General features: G+C 35.6%; 1 long non-coding RNA gene across 1 annotated transcript; it reads right to left on the minus strand.

Moving 5' to 3' along the window:
- LOC107612859 lies at nt 7,692–10,988 on the minus strand. Its single transcript, XR_001613865.2, has 3 exons — nt 10,544–10,988; nt 8,449–8,667; nt 7,692–7,840 (listed from the first exon to the last, which is right to left on the minus strand). It is a non-coding gene; the product is annotated as an uncharacterized LOC107612859 (long non-coding RNA).

Genomic DNA, 20,813 nt, shown 5'->3' on the forward strand with positions numbered 1-20,813 from the left:
CTTCCAATGTGTTTTTTAATTAATGCAATCAGAATTTTATTCGCTGCCTCCACTTGTCCATTGGCTTGGGCATAATATGGTGTAGAGGAAAGCATTTTTATATCCCTAGATTTGGCATATTCCATGACCTTTTTCCCAATAAACATGGTTCCTTGATCAGTGGTAATAGACTGAGGAATTCCAAACCTATGCACAATATGCTCCTCAATAAAATCTATTATTTCATTGTGCGTTACCTCCCTTAGAGGGATCGCCTTTACCAATTTAGAGAAATAATCAACACCAACCAAAATGAACTTATGACTTTTAGAAGAAGGTGGGTGAATCTGTCCGATAAGATCTAGAGCCCAACCTCTAAATGGCCATGGCTTAATTATAACATGCAGTTCTGACGCTGGAATATGTTGGAGGCTTCCATGTTTTTGGCATTCTTCACAGGACCTGGCATAGTTTATACAATCTCTTTGAATAGTTGGCCAATATAATCTTCTCCTATTTATCACCCATTTCATTTTTTTCCCTGATTGATGGGCGCCACAAATTCCCTCATGCACTTCAGCAAGAGCCAAGTACGCTTCTTTTTCTCCCAAACATGTCAAGAGGTTCCCATCAACAGATTTCTTAAACAAGACATTACTTATTAGAACATAACTTTGAGCCCTATATTTAAGTTTTTTATCGACACTAAGATTTGGATTTTTTAAATATTCTACAATTGGTACTCTCCAATCTTCTGGGTCTAGTTTTTCTAATGACAACACCTCTCTTTCTCTCAAAGGCATAAATATGTCTTTTATCCTTACCAATTTTTCTAGTGTTGAGGGCTTGATCTTATATCTTGAAGCAATTTGAGCTAATTCATTTGCTTCTTGGTTTAACTCCCTTGGAACATGCCTTACAATGATATTATCAAATTTACTCAACAACTCTGTAGCCACATTGAAATACTTTCTCAAATTTTCACTAACACACCTATATTCGAGTGATACTTGACGGACTACAAGCTGTGAATCCCCAAGTATTTCTACGTTTTTAACTCCTCTTTCTAATAATAATTTCAGTCCCATGCTTCATGCTTCATACTCTGCCTCATTGTTGGAACATGAATAATTCAATTCAAAGAGGAATTTACTTGGCTCACCACTTGGAGAAATATTCCTATACCAAACTCAGTAAGTTCTCGTCAACGTCAATACACGGGTGATCAACCAGGAAATCGGCTAGAACTTGACCCTTAACCGCTCTTGCACGAACAAAATGCAAAGAAAATTCCGTTAAGGCTAGCATCCATTTTCCTAGTCTACCATGCAATATTGGAGAAGACAACATATATTTAAGAACATCAAACTTAGAAATTACATAAACATTCCTAGGAATTAGATAGTACTTAAGTTTTAAACAGAAAAAAATAAAGCTAAACAAAGTTTCTCAATTGGAGAATAACGGCTCTCAACATCATTTAGCACTCAACTTAGATAATAAATCACTCTCTCGTTGCCATTCTCATCTTCTTGAGCCAGCATTCCACCAATTGTTACTTCAGAAGCTGACACATAAAGTTTTAGAGGTGCTCCATGCCTTGGAGGTGTCATAATAGGAGGATTAGTCAAATACTGCTTGATGTTGTCAAAAGCTTCTTGATGCTCTGTTTTCCATGGGAACTCTTCCTCTTTTTTCAACTTGATCAGAGGCGCAAAAACCTTGGTTTTTCCTGACAGATTGGAAATGAACCTTCTGAGGTAATTGACCTTCCCTAAAAATACTTGCAGTTGCTTTTTGTTAGCTGGAGGAGGAGCCTCTAAGATAGCCTTTGCCTTATTTTTGTCAATTTCAATCCCTTTTTTCTGCACCAAGAAACCAAGAAAATTTCCTGCACTCACACCAAAGGCACATTTTAAGGGATTCATTTTTAATTTATGCTTTCTCATTCTTTCAAATGCTTTCTTTAAATTTTCTAAATGCTCTTTTTTAGCGTTTGATTTGACAACCACATCATCAACATAAATTTCCATAAAATTTCCAATAAAATCATGAAAAATTTTATTCATCGCCCTTTGATAAGTTGCACCAGCATTTTTTAACCCAAATGGCATCACAATTCAAAAGTTCCTAAAGCACCTGGACACCTAAATGCTATTTTTGACACATCTTCCTCAGCTATGTATATTTGATTATAACCTGAATATCCATCCATAAAACTTAATATTTCATGACCAGCAGTAGAATCTATCAACATATCAGCTATAGGCATTGGATATTCATCTTTTGGTGTTGCAGAATTTAAATCTCTAAAATCAATGCAAACCCTTAATTTTCCATTCTTTTTCATGACAGGGACAATATTAGAAATCCAGTTGACATACCTTGCTGTTCTTATAAACTTAGCCTTAAGAAGTCTTTCAATCTCTTCTTTAATCCTCTGCACGACTTCAGGGACAAATCTCCTTGGTGGTTGCTTGACAGGTTTAACGTTGGCTTTCAATGGCAATTGATGTTCTACCAATTCATGACTCAAGCCTGGCATCTCTGCATAATCCCATGCAAAACAGTCGCAATATTCCTTCAAAATCTCCACCATTTCTTTTTTGAAATCATCAGGCAGCATCTTGTTCATATATGTTGGTCTAGGATAATCACCGTTACCAATATCTACTTCCTCCAAAGGATCCTGCACTTCAACCTTTTTTACAGTATCAGTATTATTATTTTTTTCAAAACCTAAAGGACCATCATCATATATACAATCATAAGGTACACTGTCAATGCACCCTTCTCTGTCTGCCATATAGGCTGACAGCCGAGCCAGTTGGCTCGTCAAGCTCATCTAAGTTTCTTCTGAGGCCGCATCCGCCCCGGCCTTAGGGACCAAAATAAAACCATTCATATCTATTTTGCACATCTCAATATTTTCAGGATTAAATGCATTGGTGTCAACGGTCAGCGGCTTGACTCCAGGATTATATATCCTGAACTCCACATGCATCTCATCGTAGTAACAAGTACTATTGTCAGCAAGAACTTCTTCCACTCCTCCATCTTCATTCCAGAAAATCAATTTTTGATGTAAAGTTGATGGAATAGCACCCATTCCATGAATCCAATCACGTCCCAAAAGCAAGTTAAAACCAGCCTTTGAAGGAACCACAACAAATAGAGTTGGCCTATTGACAGAACCAACCTCAATTGACAGCAGAACCACACCTCTAACAGAAGAAGTCTTTCCGTTAAAATCTGTCACCCCAATGCTACTTTTAATCAGATCTTTTTCAGTCTTTCCAAACCTTCCCATCATTCTTTCAGGCATGAGATTAACAGCAGCTCCCCCGTCAACCAAAATCTTATTGACTATCCTTCCGTCAACACGAGCCTTGATATGCAGTGGACGCAAGTGTTCCTTATCATTTTCAGTAGGCTTCTCAAATAATTCTCCACCACACATATTGTCGTCTAGCAATAAACATTCGCTTCCAGGAAAGACATCATAACAATCATCTTTTAATGACTCTACTTCCTGGACTTGACTATACTCCTCAGGCAGTATTGACACCACAGCTATAGGTTGCTTAACACCAAATATTGCTTCTAAGCTGTCATCAAAACCAGTGTCACAATTATCAGTAATTAAATCTTCATCCTTTTCTCCCTTGTTTTCAACCATCACTCTCTTCCCAGCAAGATTCTTCTTGACATTTTTATTGCATTTAGGGTGATTAGAAGAATTGCCCGTTTCTACAGACTTGGCCATAGTTGGCAAAGGAGGAAAATCTACTCCGTGTCTCTTGTATGGATCCAAAGGAACATACTCAGGCATATTCTCTTTCTGCTCAAAAGTTGTAAAAGGAGAATATTTGGGAATGTTTTGACAATTTGGCCAAGGAGAATAATTAGGAGCTTGCTGCATGTTAGGACTATAACAAGAATAAATTGGCTTTGAGGGAATAGGCGCATTTTTTGGAATATATATACTACCTCCGCCTTGTGCATGATTCATGTTCCATAACTGAGACTCATAGTACCTGGGCTTGAAAGGTCTAGGCTTCACCCATTTGTTTTTTCCTCTTGCAAAAGCAGTAGGTTGATTCTGCACATTTCTCACATTCTGGACCCATTTATTGTTTGAGATTTTGGTGGGAGGAACTCTTGTCTTTTGAGAAAATCCATCAGGTCTTCCATCAATCATGACCACAGTCTTCATCTTCTGGTTGACAGGTTGTACTCCAGTGTTGTTGACGCACTTGTTCAAAAGAGTTTGACCGCCCAACTTTTGTTTTCCCTCGGCTATCTTCCGCTTTAGCTCGTTAGTTTCATTTTCTTTTTCAGCAATCTTCTTTCTCAACTCAGCCTTTTCTTTCTCTTCAACTTTGTACTTTTCAAACTCTTTTGCAGCTTCCTTGTCAAAAACAGCATTGCACTTTGGGCACATGGCAATGGTGTTGTCAGATTCTTTAATTCTCAACAAAAAATCTAACAAATCCTCACCAGGACGAGGATAAACTGGCTTCTTATCTTGTTCAAAGACTCTCAGGTCTTTATTTTCATTTTTAGCACTAACCATCGTGGCATCAACTTCTACCATGTTGATTGACAAATCGAATGGCTCAACATAATTTGAGTCAGCAGCAAATGGTTCAGTGTCCACCTTCATAGTAGTTTTATCTTCAAACTTCAGTCTTCCCTCCTCAATTGCTTTTTGTATCAAATCCCTGAAACGGACGCAATTGTTAGTGGTATGCGAAAATACTTTATGAAACTTACAAAATTTCTTATTCTTTATTTCATCAGTTGTAGGCATCTTTTTTCCTTCAGGTAAAATAAGCTGCTTATCTTTTAATAAAACTTCAAATATTTGATCTGCCTTAGAAATATCAAAAGAATAAGTCTTATTTTCAACTTTAGAATAAGAAGAAACTTTTTCCTTTCCTTTAACAGGCTTCAAAGATTTGCATACATAAGGAGGACCCCCACATAATTCGGCAATATAAATCTCTTTTTCATCTGAATCACTACTATCGGAAAAACAATCAACATATGCAACCTTTTTTGAACCCCTTTTAAAATTTTTTTTTCTTTCTTAATTTGTTCTATCTGTCTTACTCTCTCAGCTAATTGGGAAAGATCTAAAGTATGTTGATTAACAAGTTTCTTTCTAACTCCGAATTCTAGCCCATTAGTAGCCATTTTGACAACTTCAGATTCTGGAATCGGAGTAAAACATTTATTCCTCATGTTTCTAAACCGCGCCAAATAGGTATCAATGGATTCTCCTTATGCACGTTTGACAGAGAATAAATCCGTAAGACTAACTTTCAATTCACCTCGGAAAAACTGATCATGAAAATTTCTCTCTAACTGCGCCCAAGAATGAATAGAATTTGGTCTCAAGTTAGAGAACCATGTAAATGCATTTTTTGTTAAAGAAGAAGGAAAGTATCTCATCTTGAGATATTCATTAGAAGCTGCTTCCCCAATTTCAACAGTATATTGAGCAATATGCTCTACTGTAGATTCATTTTCTTCTCCAGAAAATTTTGTAAGAGATTTTGGAATTTTCCAACCCCTTGGGAGCTCTGCTTGTTGGACACACTCAGAAAAAGCAGACACAATATGGCATATTCAAGCAACCAACATTAAATCCCAAACGGTTTAAAACTTGTTCAACATTTCTTGCTAGATTATAATGCCCCCCTAAGTTATTTTGTCTAAGTCTTTCTAACATATCATCAGTATTTTGACCATGTCTAGGCATATGAACATCATAATTAGGAATTGCTCCACCGTTCTGATTGACATTATCAAATCTTAAACCCAAGTTATCATTTTCTTCTAAATTTACCACAGTAGCAATCCTATTGACTTGCCTATTTAATTGTTCAATTCTAGTGTTTGTGTTTTCTAGAAGAGGATTTAAAACTGTCACCATTTGATGAGTTAACATGTTTACTAGATCATGGTGGCTTTCATCCATCTGTTGCCTAATATTTGCTAAAGATCCCACAGTTTGACTAGGTTGATTAACAGGCATTGCTCTTGACATGTCAGGAAATACAGGTCTGGAATTTTCTACCCTAGTGACAGTGGACGTAGTAGAATTAGATGCACTGTTATTTCCTGTATTAATAGCATGTGAAAAATTTTGTTGTGATACGTGTGAACCTGACACCCCAGAAACAGGTACATTTGACATGCCATATGGATTTTGATAAAGAGGATTTTGAAAAGTTGAGTAGAGAGGCACAGACAATCCTTGTGTCACCATGGAGGGGACATACCCCGGTGGCAAGCCATATGGCGGCCACCCAATGGTATTTATGTGAGTTGCATTTAACCCTGTATGGGCATGGCCAACGCCATCATGCCTCACTGACATCAAGGTAGGCTCTGCATTTGAAATCGCAGGAGAATTCCCGGATTCATTTCCTCTAATCTCATCACTAGAAGTAGAAGAAGATGCTGCAGAAGTATTTGACATATCAACTGACGCTGATTTCCTTGGCTCTGGACGCACGAATTTACCACTGCGCAACCACATGCAAATTCAAAACTCTTGATTTTTCTTTTGACAAACTACAATCTATTGACAAAGTCCCACTGGGTGTGCCAATTTGTTTTACTCAAATTTTTGTTCCATTGTTAACAACAAATAAATCAACAATTTTCGAGTTTTGTTTCACAATTTTAATTCAAGTAGCGGAAACGACTCCTTTTGTGGGTGTCTCAAAGTCTCAATTGTAGTTTCGAAAGTAAAATTAAAGATAAAAAGGAAAACATACAAAGTGCTGGAGGCAAAGTAAAATGCAGAAATTAAAACAAACAGGAAATTAAAAAGAAGATGAAAGAAGAAACATGAACGTAAAAGAGAAAAAGACGTAAAAGTAAAGAAATTTTATTAATAAAAACTGAAAGAAAGCAAAGTACAAGTGTTTGAGTTCAGAGAAATTATTTAAGATTCCCAATTTTACTCTGTGATGCCAAGGGGTTGAGAGCGTTTTTTGGGTTTCTAAGCGTTTTCCAAGAAGAACTGAACTCATTACAACATATTCCTAAAGCTTTATTTATAGACCAGCCTAATCTCAATGGGCAGTTACTCTTTGTACACCACTTGCAGGAAATTTGAATTTCTTGTAGCTGTTTCCCGCACTTCTTGCTTGATGTTAATTTCAAAATTTAAATAAATAACTAACTATCAGATGATCTAACTTAATTTAAAATAGATATAAATATTATATATAGGAACATTACCAAATAACTAATTATTTCTTTTTTTAATTTTCTTATGAAAATAATATTTTGTCTAACAAATCCCAAATAATTTGTGCCCATTATCTACATCCATATCCCATCTGTTAAAGTCTCAATGTCTGGTATTAGTAAACAAACACAACCGTATATCTAATTTTCTACTTTAAGTACAAAGGGTCAAAATAAGATGAGCAAGATATGAAGAGTCTTTCAATATATAGCAAAATTAGGAGAAACAATTATACGAGTAAATTACACAAGATCCAAAGTCCGACCAGAAGAATGACCTTTGACACGCCACAATGCAATATACAAAATGCATAGCCTTTATGATTAATCATGAGAAGGCAAATATATCACAAGATGATTTAAATAAAGTTATATCCTTTAATTTGGTCAAGTATGGTTAGAGGAGTGCAAGTTCTACATGGCTGACAAGTATGGTTATAGGGGCATGTTGCTCCGCTGGGCCAGCATTTCATTCCACCGCAGAAATCTGGCGAAAAGTTAAGCATGCTTGAACATCTTCATGCTAAGCCAATGGAAGTATACAAGAACCACAATTATAGGGAGAGTCAACGGCACTAAGAAGCAGTAATACCTGTTGTATTAGTCAAACAGAAATGAAAAACATGAATTTTTAATAACACTCACGCTCCTTTGCCAAAGGGGAGGTAACAATAATAGCAATATTGATGATGGTTATAATGATTGTTGATTAAAGAAATCAAAACAAGGATAATAGCATTGTTTTGAATGTTTGTGCCTTTGTGGTGTCCAAAATAGATCATTGTTTAGATATGCTGGAGAACCAAGGAGCTAGCCATAGAAAATACAAAGAAGCTACAAAAAGTTTTTGTCTCTACACAAAATTGAATAATAACAGACCACCAAACATTAAAAAGTAATCAATAAAGAAAAGATCAGATTGTATCTCCCACTTCCATGATATATTTCTCTGTACAACTATCTCATCAATCAGAAATGAGTTTGGAGGGTCATATACCCTTACATGTGTTAAAAAATTTTGGTTTAGAGGATGAAAGGGCATACTCTTTTATGTATTTTACAATAACATATTAAGGGCATGAAATCTATAAACAAAATCTATTGTGAAAAATAATGCAATGCCAATCCTTTCCATAGATCAATAAATATGCTAAAAATAATTTGAATTAGAAAGTAGAACTTAAGAGTTGTGAAGATTACCAATCATTTTGCATGGCAGATATCACTGCAATATTTGACGGAGGCAAAACCTTGGAAATAATTGCGATAAAGAAGTACACGGTAAAGTAAAGAAAGCCAATTGACACGAACAACCATCCCCAAACTTTTCTCTCATCATATGCGGCCATGTGACACTACCTCCAAGAACTGAAACTCATAGAACCAAGTACATGCCAACCTTGACCAGAATCAATGCACCTAAATTATAAAGCAAAATAATTAGTGCATCAAATTACAAATCAATAGTATAAATTTATCAATTGCAAATTCACTTCTTTTCATGTAATACTTTGAACTCTAGATCTAAAACCAAACCAAACAAAACTCAGCAGACCTTGTCAAAAACTCAAAATCATCCTAGAGGAGCCACAATTGAATTTCAACAGCAGAATTCTAGATGCACCACCATATTTTAACAAGGAATTAAAAACACTTTCCAAAACAAAGACTCTGACAACAACATTCACTCTAGGAATATGTACATTCACTCTAGGAATATGTACATTCCCAAAGGGCGAAAAAATTAATGAAATATCAGCATTCCAAAGAAACTAATAGGACATCATTGTGCATTACACTGTTCAGGTTACAATAAAAAATTCCAAGTTTCCAGATCATAAAATTCTGTAAATCCAGGCCTGTGCAATGAAGTCAAACTTGAACCTAACGGAAAGAGGGAAAAATCATTTGATTTTATAGTGAAAAGTTGTGTGACTTTGCTTTTGAAACTTGAAAGGATTGGAATTGTGTGATTTTGAACTTTCTTCACTGAAGTTACACATTAAAAAGCAAGTGCATCCAAAGGCTAAATATTACACAGTACAAATATTTCCTTTTAAATAAATTAATACCAACCAAGAATGAATTTAAATCTTGAATGTGAGTAAACCTGTTATCTAAAGGAACAGATAGTAACTATTAAAAAAAAAAAAAAAAAACCCAAATAGGAAAATAGAAAAATACCAACAATAACCTGAAGAGAACTTTTAAAACATAAAATCCAACCCAAGATTAACAAGACCACTTACTCTGAATGCAAAATAAGTAAACACAATTTAGTAAACCACTCAGAATTTGAAGACAGCCTACATTTAGCTGAAGGTAAAGCTCTCACCAAGGTGCATGACAACTACAATATTCAAGTCCGAATCATTGCATGTAAAGGTTTAGTAATGATATTATTTTGCATCAAAATACTATGTGAATGCAACTTTTGTTTTCAGGAATCTCAGATCCACAGAGAGCACAATTCAGCAGCCAGAGCTAATCAATAATTAATTAATCATTCAATAAAAACACAAAACATTCAATAATCATTCAATAAAAACACAACACAATATGATTTCGGAACCAAGCATAAAAAAAAACGAAAAACAAACACTAGCAGTGAGCACTGCAATTTTTTTTACTTCAAAAAGGGATCATAAACAACTAGTTCTATGAAAGTTCAATGAATAAACAAAGGTTCAATTTTAAAGTATGAAATCCCAAAGGTTCTAGAAGGTGATTTCTAACCAATAAATCAAATTGCATAGTGACAGTAAAATTTTAAGTCAAAAAGTGAGGCTTGTTGGTATTAAGCATAAAGTAAAATTAACAACATTCAAACTTTGCACACAATTACTTTCAAGTTGACATAATAGTGATTAATCACATATCATTTCTGTGTTTCCTTGTATTCAATAGTATTAACACAGGCGGAAATGATAATCACCTGGATTCTAAGAGCTAAAACAGTAAAATATAGTTACTAAAATGTCAGTAAGACGATGATTATGCGAGTTCATTTCAATATACAATTTGTTACATTTTATGATTAAATTACAAGTATTCCTTTAGGCAATGAGCACAAAATTTATCATCAAGAAACTTTAACAAAATTTAACAACAGGAACAAAAAAAAAGCAAGAACAAGCCAGTAACAATTTATCATCAATCAGTAAGCCAGAGTTAATCAACCCAAAACAAGCAAGAACAAGCCAGTAACAGAGTTAAAATTTTATCATCAAGCAATGAGCAGAGCCAATCAACCAAGAAAAAGCACCGAGAACTGACTGAGCATCCGAGGCATTACCTTCGGCGAGGGCAGTGACCATAGATTTGAGGGAGAGCGACGGGCGACGGACGACGGGAAGCTGGCAACGAACCCTGGTGAGATGGAGACGGACGACGGGGAGCTGGCGACGAACGCTGGCGATCTGGCGACGAACACGACGGACGGACAACGTTGGAGCAAGACCTGGAGACGTTGGCGTTAGGCGAACGGGAAGGCCTTCGAGCACGACGAACTAGGAGATTTGGCGAACGACCACGACAAACCAGGCGGCGGCGGTGAGACCAATGGCGGCGCAATGGAGGCTAGGGTTTTCAAGGAAGAATGGGAAGAGCTCTGCCTGAGGGAAAGCTTGAAAGGGGAGAGACTGGTGGGGTACCGATTCGGTCCAACCGGCAAGTTCTCAGCCGGTTTAGCAGTTTATAAACGGTTTTAAAATTACCAGTTTTATACTAAACCGAACCGCATTCCTGTTTGGTTCGCGGTTAGACCAATCCGGGAATCATTTATCATGACCAAGGCTATCCGATATCCGTGGTTGGTAGAATTAAATTGGTGATCGAACCGGTAGGATGGCCTTTTTATTGATATATGCATGAAAAATTTTTTAGTTCCCATAATACGCACGGATGAAAACTCCTCCCAAATTGCGCATGGCCAATTCGTAATCCTCACCCACGAAATGGAAATAAGCACTATTTTATGGGTGCTGCCATCTAACACACGCCATGCCAAGCTCACCAGTCATGAAATGGAGCACTTCAAGGCCGACACACACGAAGTGGCCAACTCACTCGCAGCACACAAGTTGGCCCATTCCACGACTGAAATTATATTATATAATTTTATTACATTATATAACTTTATTATTTGAAATCAAATCATCAATAATAATGAAAAAAATACTAAATAGTACAATTTTATATTATATAATTTTATTATTTTGAATCAAATTTTTAATGATAATAAAAAATACTATATAGTACAAATTTATATTATTATTGTTCCTACCCTAACCCAACGCTATGACCCAGGTCCAAATACACCAAAATGCTCAATTCAAAAATTGGCCTTCGTTATTCACCGACCTCTTCAGAAGAGGTCGGACTCAACACAGACTTCTTTCCAAAGAAGTCGGGCTCAAGAGATAGCTGGCAGATAACACTTATTCAAATAAGTAATTGCCCCTAAAATCTCTTAACCCACTTCTAGAAGCCATATTCCAACAATTCCTAGATAAAGGGACGGTTATCCACCTAAAAAGGTGGCACTACTCTAACGGTGGTTATTGGATCACCACTATAAATACCCTAACACCCCTCAGGTATCTCTAAGTTCCAATACATTCTAACCTGCTTAACCCTATGTTGACTTAGGTATCGGAGTGTCTTTGCAGGTACCACCCCCCATTCTTTCACATACACAACTCGGAGGCGGCTTCCAGACGTAAACCAAGTCGGAGACCACCCTCCTCCAGCGCTTGGGCCTCACAAATAAGCCCAACCACCGTCTGGTTCTAGGTAAGCCCCGTAACATTGGCGCTGTTGTCGGGGACCTGGAGCTCAACTCTTGATAATGGCGGATGATCAACAACATAGTCAGACAACCACTCGACATGAATAAGATACAAGCATGTTAAAAAGAAGCTGGAATACAGTTTCTATGGATACCAAAAATCCCGTAAAAACTTCTCCCAATTGGCAGAGGATATCAAATAGGGATGATGATTCTACTTCTACAGTTAAATTGGATTAAATATATTAAATAAAAGAGAAGAAAGCACCGTCCCAAGGCCATTGTAGAAAGCAAACCAAGACGAACTCGAAAGTCAATCGAATAAAAAAATTTTCAATTCAAAAAATTCAATCGGCAAAAGAAGTTATGTGAAAAAAAAAACGAACTCGAAAGCCAATTGAATAAAAGAATTTTCAATTCAAAAAATTCAATTGGCAAAAGAAGTTACGTAAAAAAAAAAAGGAAAAGAGGAAAAGAGGAAAAGAGGAAAAGGGAACGTGACTAATCCCAACCTCTTCGTGAAATAGGATGGATAATGATATCTGTGCCGACTTACAATCTCAAAAAAATCCATGATACCCACTCATGGAATGGAGCACTTGCATGTTCCAAATACACAGGTTTTATAAATAAATAAAATATCCCATATTAGTCAATAATTGAAGAAAGAAGGGAAAACATTGTTGATAAAAACAATGAAATCTTTCTTTCCAACTTATTCCAAAAAATACAGCATCAGCCAATTTGAATGCAACCCAATCCGACAATGGAGTGATAAATCCAATTTTTTCTTTAGTGGATTCACATGTCAATTACAACAGAGCAGTGAATAACACAAAAAAAATCTCATGGTACATCTTTCGTTGGTTGCTCACAAATTACATCACTGCCAATGAATATGGAAAGAAATATTCCTGTGGTAGAATTTGATGTTGTTTGCACACCAATAAAGATGGATGTCTTCCAGGAAGAAAACTGGAATCCGATCCAAAGGAAAAAGAAAGTCGGGGTGACAAAGGCCCAGTCTTCATTGGAGGGGATGATCTTTTCTCTAAAGAAGTCATGCGTACAAAGGTCCTAAAAAATTTTCTACATCCCAACATGAATCCCTATGATGGATCTACTGATCCACGAAACCATCTCAGCAACTTCAAAGAAGTCTACCAGATCGGAGAAGGCTGTACAAAATCCGAGTTCTTTTAGAGCTCATGAAGAAAAGTCTGACCTCTTTTAAAGGTCAGACTTTACAACAAGGTCGGACAAGCTTGGAGCTCACAAAGAAAATTCGACCTCTTGCAGAGTTCATGAAGGAAAAGTCCGACCTCCTTTAAAGATTTGACTCTACAATGAGATCAAAAACTCCAAGCCTACAAAAGAAAATCCGACCTCTTGCAGAGCTCACAAAGAAAGTCCGACCTCTTTTAAAGGTCAGACTCTACAATAAGGTCAAAAACCTCCAGACTAATAAAGAAAAATCTGACTTCTTTTAGATCCCACGAAGAAAGTCCGACCTCTTTTAAAGGTTAGACTCTACAATGAGGTCTAAAACCTCATTGCTAAGAAGAATCCGACCTCTTTAGAACCAACAAGGGAACAATCCAACCTCTTTTATGATCAACTCTACAATGAGGTTAAAAACTTCAAAAATTACCAGAAGAAAATTCTGACTTCTTTTAAAGATCAGAGGTCAAAAACCTCCAAGCTTAGAAAGAAAATCCGACCTCTTTCCAAGCTTAAATAGAAAAATCCAACCTCTTCTAAGGATCCAAGCTTATGAAGATACTCTGATCTCTTCTGAGGATTCAAGTCTACAAATAAAAATCCGACTTCTTAAGAGCTCACAAAGAAAAATTCGACCTCTTTTAAAGGTCAGACTTTACAACATGGTCGGATAAACTTAGAGCTTACAAAAAAAAAATCCGACCTCTTTCTCAAGGTACGACTTCAAGAACCAGATCCCAAGCATAAATGGCCATGAGAAGGTCATACGAAGAAATTTCTCAACTGGCGACCTCGTCTTGCTAAAATATGACATCGGGTCAAAATCAGACGAAGAAAAGCCAACACCAAAATGAAAAGATCCCAACAAAGTCACTTAAGACTTGGAAAAGAACTACTACAACATACTCGACTTACTCAAAAACAATCTACCTAGATTGTGCCATATCTACAACAAAAGGGATACTACAGCTAGAAAGCGCACCTTACTTCCTAATGCACACTTTTTTCTTACTTGAAGTGACAAGATCCAAAGTGGTGTAAGAAGTTATAAATATAAATCGTGGTCTGACCTCATTAAGCCACTTGTACTAAAACAAGTTGGCAAGGGGCAAACCTAAAACGAATCGCAAAAATAACTTGAGGACAGCGTGATGATAATCAAATATCAACACGAAGAAAATGTAAACCCAAACTCACAATAATTTGTTTAAAACAAATTGAAAAAGGATAGTGATTTGTAAGAACGCCTCCTCAAGCCAAGAGATAAGTATTCGACCTTACTAGGTTGACACAACAAGTATAAAACAAGTTATCCGACCTCCCATAAGGAGAGTCCAAAATAACTTGTAAAAATCACATAGCAACAAATAGTAAGATTCAAGAATGGTATGACTGAATGCTCGAGTCCGACTTCATGAAGCTCGACCTCGAGTAGGGGCACTGGCTTATTATGAGAGCCAAGTCCAAAATTATTAAAAATCAGAGACAACATTCTACAATGATGCTAGAGCACGAAAGAAGAACTTGATCCCCTTCCAGAAATATGAAAGCAAACTCAGATAAGAAAAGAGGTTTTGAGAAATTCTACAATGAAGTTGATAACACTCAAGTTCAAAAAGAAAAGCTTGACCCCCTTCCGGAAATTCGAGAGCAAACTCGGATAAGGAAAGAGCTCTTGAGACAAAGGATGGCTACGAGATTCGCCGTAAAAGACCTCATCTTGATAAGAAAAAATATCAGGCTACTGAGTTCGGGCGAAGGAAAGCTGACAACAAAAAGGATAGGACCCTACAAGATTACTGAAATCTTTGAAAAGGGCTACTACAAAGTGTCCGACCTCAAAGGTGATGAACTACCCAGGTCGCGACACACCTCCAACATAAGGAGATAAAATAATTCCTTATGAAAATTGATTTTCTACAATTAATACACACCAATTGAATCTCGATAAACCGCGAAAATCACGAGCCGATCGTATAGAAATCACCTGGATAAAGCGACGAGGAACCAATTGGTGGAAAGAAGTTACATATGCGAATTGGAAAGAAAACACCTCGAAACAGCTCGGGCCAAACGGGTTGAAAAGTTGCGTTTAGAACAAGTCGCAAAAGTAACTTAACTAAATATGCCCCTCGAGGCATAAATACGATTTAACAACTCGATCCACACGGATAACAAATGGATCATACAAAATCTCAAGCCCACGATCTCATCTCTACAAGTTCTAAAAATAAACGACCTAGTCGTATAAGATGGAACAATTTCACAAAAACAAGTTGTTCCAAGAAAACTCGTTCTAGTATTCACAACAACATAAGGATAACTCGGATTAAACGAGTTATGCCAGTCAACCATATTTTCAACGAAATTGTATCAAGCACAAGTCGTGTCTATCTAAAAGTAAAGCTTTAAAAGTGATTTGTATCAAAATGAATCACTAAAGTAAAATCAAAACAAAAATCCTTCAACCAAATGACTCGTATAGAAACGAGTCAAAAATGAAAGAAAGGATTGTAAATGTTTTTGAACAAAATCAAAATGTAAAAACCATCCTCCAAAATAACTTGGGTAAAATGAGTTGTATCATACACAAGGATGACAACCTTGTAAAAACTAGAAAGGGGAGGGAATAAGCATATAATCCCTTCACCTAAGGCGCCAATTTATGCTCGACAAAGCGCAAAAATTACGAGCTGGTCTTTTCAATGATCGCTCGGATAAAGCGACGAGGTTCAAATTGGTGTCCAATGGTTATAATACGGCTTGATGGTTTAAAACAACTCGAGCCCATGAGTTGAACAAAATCGAGTAAAAAATAACCATATGATCTAAACAATTTGTATTAAAACAAATCGTGCAAAACAACTTGATATATAACTAGTTATGCTCCAAAAGAGTGACTTGTATATAAAAACAAGTCACCTAACTCGGAATGAACGAGTTGAACAAAACATTGAAAGGCTTCATTCGAAAATCCTTTCTACATGATTGCTCGAGTCTGACTTCATAAAGCTCAACCTCGAGCAAGGACACAATGGATAAAGTAACGAAGTTCGATGGTTATAAAGATGATCTGATACTTTAAAAGGACTCAAAATAAACAAGTCATGTATCCTCAAAACAACTCGAACTGAACGAGTTGTACGAAACTAGGACAAGAAATATTCTTTGGTTAAGCAAGATGTGCTAAATAACTCGGAATCATATAGAGCCTACAAGCCTTAAATAACTCGGAAAGAACGAGTTGTACAAATCAATTCTAGAAAGAAGACTTGGCAAAAAAAAAAGTCGTTTAAAGAGGGAAAAGTATTTATAACACGGTAGGAGCATAAGGGTAAATTGATGCGATCATTAAAGAAACGCGCCGTTACCAATGTAACTGCTCCTACGTGTAAATGCGAAAATCCCAACGGACGCGACATTTGATTAGACTTGGCAGTTAAGAAATTTAAATCACGTCGGTCTTAAAAATCACGTCGGCTATAGACCCGAGTTCAATACTCGAATCCAACTCATAAGCAAAAGAGATCAGACTCTAGTAGGGGCACTGTTCCTACCCTAACCCAACGCTATGACCCAGGTCCAAATACACCAAAAGGTCCAATCCAAGGATTGGCCTTCGTTATTCACCGACCTCTTCAGAAGAGGTCGGACTCAACACAGACTTCTTTCCAAAGAAGTCGGACTCAAGAGATAGCTGGCAGATAACACTTATTCAAATAAGTAACTGCTACTTCTTTCCAAAGAAGTCGGGCTCAAGAGATAGCTGGCAGATAACACTTATTCAAATAAGTAACTGCTCCTAAAATCTCTCAACCCACTTCTAAAAGCCATATTCCAACAATTCCTAGATAAAGGGACGGTTATCCACCTAAAAAGGTGGCACTACTCCAACGGTGGTTATTGGATCACCACTATAAATACCCTGACACCCCTCAGGTATCTCTAAGTTCCAATACATTCTAACCTGCTTAACCCCATGCTGACTTAGGCATCGGAGTGTCTTTGCAGGTACTACCCCCATTCTTTCACATACACAACTCGGAGGCGGCTTCTAGACGTAAACCAAGTCGGAGACCACCCTTCTCCAACGCTTGGGCCTCACAAATAAGCCCAACCACCGTCCGGTTCTAGGTAAGCCCCGTAACAATTATATTATACAATTTTATTATAAATGGTTGATCAACATAGGACTAGAAGTGTAACTAGCATAGAGAAAAAAAATTAAGATTGAGAGAAAAAAGAGTATGAAGACTGGATACTATGATTTAAGTGAAATCTTAGAAGCTGATACATAAAGTTTGAATTTTGAAGACAATGATTATAATAATAAAAATATATTAACAACAAGGATTAACATTTATGCTGAGATTTTAATTTAAACAAAAAAAGACTTTCCTTTTAAAAAATAACATTTATCAATCAAGTGTCACTATCTGTTAACTGACGTCTATAATAGATACTAAACCCGGTCATTTATTTTGTTGTGGTCCGGTTCAGGTTGCGCCAATCTGAACAAGCAATGTGTGGTACGTCGAGCTTGTCCTATACAATAGTTTCTGAAATGAGCCGAATTTTGGATGATTCAAGGTCCTCGTTACCATCACCAACCATCCGATAGGACCCTTAACCAATCAATCAAATATAACATTAAAAAAATTGTTAATGGTTTATCATCTTGAGTTAATCAATTTTATTGTGAAACTAATTTTAATTAAAAAATTACTGAACATAAATGATACTTTTCTATTTTTAAATGATTGTAGTTGATTAATAAATAGGTTGCATGTTCTCAGATATTCAGAAATCCATGACATATCCACTATTCTATATCACTTCGTGTGTGTCAGCCTTGAAGTGCTTCATTTCGTGACTAGTGAGCTTGGCATGGTGTGTGTCAGATGCAGCACCCATCTCGTGGCTATCTTGCATGAAATGGTGCCTATTTCTGTTTCATGAATGAGGGTTGCGAATTGGCCACACGCAATTTAGGAAAAATTTTCATCCGTGCGTATTATGGAAAATAAAGAATTTTTCATGCATATATCAATAAAAAAGTCCCGGTAGGATTATTAGTTCATTAATTTCCTGGTTTAATCAATAAATTCTTGATTAAACTGTTTAAATTATAATTAATAAATATAAATTTTAAAAGTATAATTTAATTTGTATATATTATATATTTAAAAAAATAGTCCAACTACACATTCAAGTATTTTTGGCAATCAAATTGACCTAAACTCAACAAAAATCACTTTCATCACACCAGCATGTATCACACGCACGTTTCAATAACACAATTTCTTTGTCGGAAAAGTCTAAGGGACCAGCAACTTTATTAAATTCTGGCTAACATGTAACCAGCAAAAGAAAAGTGAGTAATCCCACACCATTGGATGAAATCTCACACCATTAAAAATATCATTGATGGCTACTTGATGACTACAAATCACAAAATTTACTGCCCCCTAACACTCTTCTTCTTTGTCTTCGTCTTCTCCTTCTATTTTTCTGTTTCTTCCTCCTCCTTCTCCTTCTCTCTTTCGTTATCGTAATCACCAACAATACCAACATTTTACTAACAAAAACTAACATTTTGAATTGAATTTGAATTTATATAATGGACAATGTTCGGTTCATTTAATATTATACAATGGTTTCACTTTAATAATATTTTTAGTTCATTTGCAGTCCAGGTGTATTGTCGATGAATAATTTGTCCCAATAGTTTAAATGACTTTCAAGACAAATTGAATAGAATGGAATGAAATCTAATACAATTGAATAAAGTGATAATAAATAATTTCATTCTTTTTTTCTAAAAAAAATACTCAATCATTAACAAAAATGCATCGAATTCATTTCTGGATCCAAATAAATCTCAATTAAACTAAAAAGTAAACTGAAATTACTTAAGGAATAAAAAATTTAGTCAATACTTATCAGCAGCATCAAGTGAACCTCAATTAACACACAAATGAATCGAAATAAATCAAAATTATTTAATGATGGCGGCAGAAAAAATCAAAACTAATAAAGATGTTTGTAAAATATAGGTATTATTGGTGATGACGATAACAAAAAACAAAAAGAATCTGTGTGTGCGAATTTGGAAGAAAAAGAAAAAAAAGAAAGAGGAGAAAGAAGAAGAAGGGAAGAAGAGTTTATTTTAAAAAAAAAAAAAACAAATGTAATGAAATGTTAAGTTATTGTACATGTAAGAGAACTCAAGTTTGAACCTAAGTGTTTTGTCGATTTTTAGCAAATCGATGGTGGTTCGATATCTAATGATCTGGGAGCGAAACTTACTCCTCTGTGCGAGTACCAGTTTTCTAAAAGTGCATCAAAGCGTCTTTGATTAGACAAGTGTTGTAAATAAAGTAGAGAAGATTTGTAAATTTGTGAAGGAAATGCAAAAATTAAAGTTTCGAATAGTAAATGTGCAAAAAATAGTAAAGTTTGCATTAAAATTTAAAAGAGAACAATAAAAACTCCATTGATTGAATCAACGAACTTCGACATAGAAATTTAAAGTGCAGAAAGGTAACTTGGGCAAAGAAAATAGGAAAGAAACTTGAGATAATAAGGTTACTTGAAAGGTTACTTGAAAGAAAAGAAATCAAGATGGAAGGAACCCTACAGAAAAGTTAACTCGATTGCAGACTCAGGAATTCACTGAGATGTGAGTGTGCTTGAGTGTTTTTTTTCTGAGTAAAAGTTCCAATCCCTATTCACTAATATTTCCTAGTATTTATAGGCTAATCTTACATAACTGATGATTAATTTACAATTAATTAAAATTAAATACAATATTTCAAATTTGAAGTGCAGTCTCTCATGGTAACCGTTTCCACCGCATGATTGTAGATATTCCCTATGATCTCCTCGTGCAATAAAAGCTATTAACTTTCCACTTTCATAACTATTCGACCGACCCTTTCGAAGGCCTTACTCAATTCTTCGAATCAAGTCTTCTACTCGATTTGGCTCACTCGATCAACAAAACAATCGAAATCCAAATCAGCGCCGATTACCTCCAACTTTATACTTACGCGCGTGTCTTCTCGAAAAACCACAGTTGACTCGTTTCGATTCAACTCACTTTTATCGAAAATATTTTTCGATCAACACTAAAAAAGAGTTCTCTTTTATTAATGGTTGACTTGCGTTTTTGATCTATTTGTATTCGTTTTGATCTCTTCTATCAGGTTTTGATCGATTTTCTTTCTTAAATAATTAAAATACTGGACCAAATTAATTTAGAGTCTAATTTACTGATTTTTTTATCAAATTGACTAATCCAATTAAGTTTTAACAACTATAATTATATTTCTGTCTTTTGTGTTTTATTCTTGATATCTTATCTCATTATCATTAAATTACTAATAAATTGATTAGTTAATAATTATATCTTAAATATTTCTCTTTCTTTTACTCTACTTGTCCGAATCTTATTTATAAAAATTAAATCTTTTGAATTTTTTTTCCATCAAGAGATGAGTATAATTTTTGTTACAGATTTTGATGCAATTATTTTTTTTTGTCATTATATAAA

Source organism: Arachis ipaensis, chromosome B08 (genome assembly GCF_000816755.2).
Source record: "Arachis ipaensis cultivar K30076 chromosome B08, Araip1.1, whole genome shotgun sequence".
NCBI classification, from domain to species: Eukaryota; Viridiplantae; Streptophyta; class Magnoliopsida; order Fabales; family Fabaceae; genus Arachis; species Arachis ipaensis.